At 37.4% G+C, this 6,861-nt stretch overlaps 1 non-coding gene across 1 annotated transcript; it reads right to left on the reverse strand.

Annotated features, from left to right (window-relative positions):
• Nucleotides 1-475: 475 nt before the first annotated feature.
• Nucleotides 476-6,610, reverse strand: LOC137709834 (uncharacterized). The gene is made up of 7 exons (XR_015963289.1): nt 5,985-6,610; nt 5,137-5,253; nt 5,001-5,044; nt 1,740-4,582; nt 1,501-1,605; nt 1,167-1,341; nt 476-1,045 (listed from the first exon to the last, which is right to left on the reverse strand). It is a non-coding gene; the product is annotated as an uncharacterized LOC137709834 (transcript).
• Between the last annotated feature and the right edge of the window lie 251 nt (nt 6,611-6,861).

The raw sequence follows: 6,861 nt of genomic DNA on the forward strand, positions 1-6,861 counted from the left end.
TGCATGTATATATGTACAAGAAATCTTTAAAAGGAAGGGATCCTTTTTTTTTTTTTAAATGGGGACTAGTTGTGGGGTTTATCTTATATCGAACCTTAACGATCCGAACCGTTTATTTTTCAAGTTGCATCTCATAGATCATCTTTACAAAATATTAGTCAAATCGAAAATGTTTAAGATATCTAATTGGATTCAAAGAAATTAACAAATACTTTGATATATAAAAAATAATAAAATTTGATCTTGATAATTAAATAAGCCAATGATTTCAAATTGAATTGAATTTTTGTAAGGATGATCTATGAATCGAGATTTACAAAATAAACGGTTCGGATTGTTAAAATTTGATGTGGAATGGACCCCACATCTAATTCCCATTTTTTTCAAAAAGTTAGGATCTGCGTAAAAGGCCTGTATACGTACATACTCAAATATAACACAAATAATATAGCCCAATTATGGAACCACTCAAATATATAAACATAATGAAATGAAAGGTTATATAAAAAATGCAAAATGAAATTTGTTTAGTAACTACATCCAATCTTCAAACTCAGCACTATTTACATATTAATGCGACGAGCAAAATTGTATACACACATTTGCGTAACCAAAACACAAAAACAGAGAGGAAAGCTATATATACACAATACATTTTTTTTTTTTTTTGAGTGGGGGTGTCCAATCAGGGTAAGTGAAAAACACAAGGTCAGGAAAAAGGTTGGTAAGGTAACTCTTTATCCCTATCTAATGTTAAATATGCCTAACCGGGAATCAAAAACTCTACTCAACGAGTTGTTAAAATGAATTAATTAAGATTTTACGAAGTCCTCCTCCAGCGTCGCCTAGAGAGGAAGAACTCATAGTCCGGATGCCTGTTTACAGATGTCGTACTTCCTTTGTTCACAACAGCTCTTGCCATAAGCGATGCTGTCTCCTCAAGTGTCCTCAAACGCTCCTCTAGTACTCCACAAGGGTTTAAGCCCGATGGTGTTATTGTTGTCTGCTTCAGTGCTGAAGGCCTTAGCTTGAACCAACATTCAGCCTGTGCAAGCACGAAACAATATATATTAAATAATAAGCGCAGCAAATTTTACAACATGCCTTAACCATATGCCACAGCTGCGCGATATTTGTGCAATCTATGCACTATTAGCCATGACTACCTGAGCATTGTAGCTTTGCAGACCCACAACTGGAGATACAATACAAGCATCCAAGTTATGAGGCTCAAACTTGGCACTTCTACGTATCAAATGACCGAGTGAATGGTAAGTCAGAAATGCTGCACGGAAGTTACCATCAGGTATCCTGTAAATTGGATACCATGCCACTGAGTACCTGAGAATCACATGGCACATGAAAATTATGTCCTAGTTAGAATTCACTCGGCGTCAGTTGTATTACTAATAATTTTTCTTCGTTTTGCGAAACTAATAACGGGCTATTACAAACACATATTTTAAATTTAGAGAGATTGAAGCGAGTTTTATTACTAACCAGGATCTGGGATGCAGATCATTCAGATTCATATATTCTAGTTTTGTTGGATCTCCATATGCTTTAGAATGTGACAGTCCATCACCTCGTACCAGCTCTTTTATCCTGAAACGAAGGGCAACAGATATAGGATCATCAAAAAATACATAAAGATCCTTAGGATCTTTGAAAAGCAACAAAATAAATACTACACGGATTTAAAATGATAACTTTAGTAAAAATATAAAAAAGATACATACTTGTTATATAAAGGTCGTCTCTCCTGCGGTTGTTCTGATTCAAAATATTCAAACAGTAGCTCTAAATCACCGGACCCTGTTGTGTCAGTCAATTGAACAGATACATCTTTGGCAGAAGCTGAAGATTGTTCTGAAATACAAAATTGATTTACAAGCGGTTGAGTGATCGCATCTTCCTTATGATCAGATTGAGGAAGAAGTACCGAAAATATTGGCAGATTACCAACGCTAGAGGATTTTTTGGATGTCTCAATATCCTGGCTTGAGCTTGACGCATCAGAAACACAAAACCTAGTGTCAGCATTTACATAATCAGTATTTCCATTCTTGAATAGCTGAATTCCTGACAAATAAGGGACAAAATAAGCACGAAATGCAAAGCGATCAGCACCCAATCTCTTTGAATTTCCAAGTTCCTCGGCCCTTATTTCCAGACCATAGCTACCATATTTCTCATACCACTGCCATAGGCATCCTAAAGTGATGTCAGGTGTCTCATGTCTGCACAATGGCACACCTCCAACCTGATCAACCAGGTTCCTTGAGCAGCAAGTATGACAATTTACGGAATTAGGTGATTGATGAATAGCCGGGGATGAATGATAAAGAAGTCTTTCGAATTCAGCAATTGGATGACCAGTGGCCATTTGAACAGCCTCAGATGCCAGTTGTGCCCTACAAGCATTCTTTACTGCTTCTAGTATTCTGTTTGAATCAGCTTCAAATGTATTTACATCTCTAGGTATGTCAGATTTTTTTATGTGGTTCGCTGCATTGAGCTTGTTATTGATCGGTTTACACGTTAAGTCTCTAGAACTTTGACATGTGGGCACCACTGCAACATCAGAAACAGGATTGTGAGTATTGAAGGCTGCGTTCCCTTTAGCAGTGTCTTTAAGAGTCCATCTCCTAGAAGCTGCCTCATCAGAATGTTCGAGTGATGAACTGCCAGATCTAGTAGAGTTTGTCAACCTGGGATTCTTCAACCCAGCTGGCATCCACTTGTGGGTAAAAGATCCAGAAGTACAAGAGTTTTGCCTGCAGCTTTCCGCAAGAGAGGTTTCTTTCTGTACTTCTTGACTTGTTGCACTACAAAGTAGATGAGGAAGGTAGGCTGGAGACTGCATTGTGCTATTCTCATTTCTTACACTTTGATTCTTCATGTGAGATACACTATTACCGACACTTTCAAGATGATCCATTTCAATTGGACAGAGTCGTATGGTGGGAACTGATTCAGAGGTCATGCATACTACTTTGCTGCTCTGAAATCCAGTGCTTGGACAGCTAGGCAGAGAACAAGATCTTGTAACAAGATCTAATCCTTTGTTGCCCTTCGTGTGATCTGATATATCATTTTGTTCTATCATATCCTTCACACAACCATCTAAGCTGGAGAAGCTGGCATAAGACCCCTCCCTGGAATAACAATTGTATTCTTGTTTCAAAGCCGGACCACCTTTTCTTTTCAATTTCTTCGAAACCTTATCTTTTTGCTGTTTTCTATCCTCACTCTTTGGAAAGGCATTTACGTCAGCAGCGTTACAGGGTATTTTAAGCAAAGGGGACTCTCTCAAAGGGAGATCGTAACATGAGTAAACAGAACTTGCTTTCTTCAACTCACCAGTGCAGTCGCTGGATTCATTTTTCTGGACCTTTTGCCAGACAGACAGATTGGTTTCCTTCCCTGTATGCAGATTTCCAAAACTTCCAAATTTAGAGACATTTGAATTTCGAGGAGCGACTTTGTTTTCTTTACTTCTCTTGTTATGTGCAACGAGTTGCACGTCACTATTGCTACGACCCTGAATACCATGCCTTGTTCCCTCAGTGTAGCTGTAGGAATCCAGGCATCATTTAACGAGCTTTGACAAGAGAAATATCCCTTTCTTGAACTCAAACTTGGCGGTTCAGAAATATATATATTGTGAGTTTCCGTCTCAGCATGTTTTTCATCACGACTAGTATTAGTACTAATATCACTGTTTGAACCAAATGAAACTGAATCCAAAATGAATGAGTCATGGATATCAGAGTAACGTTTGGTATACAAATCATTGTAACTGCTCGCCTGCATATGAATACCTTCCACATCGTTGAAGATGGCAAATCCAGAGTCTTCGAGTAGAACCTGATTTCCAAAATTACCGACAGCAGGTATACCCGCCTCATCACTTGAAGAGGTGCATGTATTTGGTGTTTCAGAAATCCTGGTTCCACCATCTGGCAATGAATTATCTGGTGCAGTTGAAAATGACAGTGTTCTGTCTCCATCATTGTTGCCACAGGTTTCAGAAGCTGAACTTCCATTGGGATATTCCACATACAGCACTTCCGGTTCATTAGAGATAGTGTTGATTGAAAACTTCTTGTCCTTCTTTCGATTCTTCTTTCTCGAACTTCTTTTTGCGGTGTTGTCTATTTTTTGGTTACTGATACTCAAAGCTGATGAGTTAACAGCATTAGAACCATTTGGGATGGTACTTGCTGAATCACTGCAGGTTAAAGATTTGTGAAAAGATTTCCTGGGAACTCCATTCCACTTAGTACCTTTACTTGTCAAGGTCTTATTTCGAGGTTGGTGTCGCACGCTTGAACCAGTGAAGCTTCTGTTTGTAAATGACTTGACAGAATAAGTGACGTCAAGGGGAGGCATTTTGTGAACCCTTTGTCGAGTAACCTTGAATGGGTTCATTGGTGGCGGGTAAAGCAGATGCAGATTATCCATATGCACCAGAGAATCAACTACCGAGTGATTTATATTGTAAGGACATTGTGCTGGTAGTTCCACGATTCTCCGTTGTCCACCAGGTTCAAGGGCAAGGAATGTAAGGATACCACACCTGAAATGTCAAATTAAAAGTCATTCCTCAGCAATAACAGAAGAGAACCAGAAAAATAAAAGGTATAAAAGCAATGATAATCTTAGCAATGTCCTACAAACGCTGATCTAATGTCGGTGACCCGGTTTATTACTTCAGTCAAAGTATCAAATTTCTTGGACAGTCCACATCAATCAGGAATTGCAGGCATAATCTGACATACTTACACATACGCATTTTGTTATGCATTAGATGTATATATGATGATTAAGAAACATGCAAACCATCAAAGGAATAGAGGTCGGGTTATACATTGCTAAATACTTAACAACTAATTCAAAAGACAGAAGAAAGCATACAACCTCAATTTAGTGGATTAGTTTCACCATACATCTGTGAGAAACAAGCAATTAGGCAATGGCAATCGAAACAGTCTTACCTACGATCAGAGTTTCTCCATGTGACAGAAGGCACTTCACAATCCTGAGCAAGGTAGTAATCGACAGAAAACTAGTCAGATGTATGGTGAAAAGTGAAGTAGATCCAAATTGATTTGTAAAATAGACATATATTACTGCTAAAGATGTTCCAGAACTTTCTTGTTTCCTTGACAACGAATCTCTTCTTGTGTCTGAAATTTTCTGGATATCACTGGTGGTCCTTGGAAGGGCACAATGCATCTTTTGCCGTGCCTGCCCACGTCGTCAACACAAATAAAACAGTTAGTGATGTTCTAATACAAAATTATAAGGTGCTAATGTATTCAAAATCTAAACACTTCACAGCATCAGCAAGTTAGATTTTACAATTGTAGTGCATTAAGAAGAACCTCAATTTTTAGCACTTTTTCACAAGCAGCACACCCGCATTAGTTTCGTTAGCTTGCAACCCAGAACCTTATAGTGATAGCAAACACAACAAAACCAAACAGTAGCATCTTCTCTCTATCCTAGAATCCAAACCAATTGGCAACCCAGAAACATCACTTTATTATGACATTCTCAGAAGAGTTGTGTTAGGCTGTTAGCTAGTGGCTTTACCTGTCCCGTAGTCATATATTGATTGCATCCAAAATTCTTATTGCAGCTTGGACATGGCTTATTGACACCTTCGCCGTGCAACCTTTGGTTTGTCGAAAAGCCTGGTTCTCTATTGGATGGGTTTCGCTTTGGTTTACAAATTGCATTTGTCTACAAAAACTCCCAAATACTAACTAAGACAACAATTACGAAGGTAAGACCAAAACAACAATAATGCCTTAACCTTACTTCAATCAAATGAGGCAACGATACCATGTCAATCCACTAGACTCAAGTAAATTAATCGTGTAACTAAAACAACCATTCCGAAAATAAAACAACATTCTTTTTTCCAAGCATTCATAATCTGCAGATAAAAGAACATAGGATTGAAGGCACAATACCTCAAAGGTGTTCAAGATGAAGGTTGAAACATGAACAAATCCTTATTCGCTTTTATCCTCAAACAAGTAGAAGGCATTGCTTTCATAACACACAAGTTGGCAACCAAACATTCACCACTTCTGCAAATTACCCTTTTTAACAAAAAGGATTGAAGCTGAAAGCAGAAATGCAAAAATGTAGATAAAAAGGAAGAAAAACAGAGAAAATAGAAACGAAAGATGGTTTGCTCACAATCCTCAGACTAAAATTCCATCTACAACCCACTCATTAAATTTAGACAGAAACCCAGCTAAATTTATCCCAAAAATATGAGGAAAAAAGAAGAATTTACCTGAGAAATTCCCTAAAAATAATTAATTCAAAAGAAATGGATTGACTAACTTGAAACATTATTGACGAATCCAGAACTAAATTTGACTGCAACCCATGAATCAAATCTTGGAAAAGAAGTGTCTAAAAATGTAAATAAAAGATTGCACTGTAGTTGCAGAGAAAGCTCCCCAAATTTAGGTGTGAGGTGGAGAATATCTAGAGCTAAAATTACTCAGCTGATTTCCCCAAACCAAATCTCACCCAATCTCCAATTTCTTATTTAGGCTTATGCTCCAAGATATCAAATTTTCACTTGTATGCACATATTATAGTTTTGCCTCTAAATACTTAAATACTTTTTTCATTTTCTAATCAAGTTTTGCCTATAAAATGTTATTGGCACTTTAAAAATCTCATTCTACACTTCTTACAAATTTATTGTAGGGAAACAATTTTCATTCTTTTCGTGCTATCTTCAATCATGTTCGTCGAGAAGCAAATATAATTTGATGAATGATATTAGCTTTCGTGATTAATGTAATTTGAAACGTAGTACTATTTTCT

This window comes from Pyrus communis, chromosome 6 (genome assembly GCF_041283825.1).
Source record: "Pyrus communis isolate YQ-2024b chromosome 6, ASM4128382v1, whole genome shotgun sequence".
NCBI lineage: Eukaryota > Viridiplantae > Streptophyta > Magnoliopsida > Rosales > Rosaceae > Pyrus > Pyrus communis.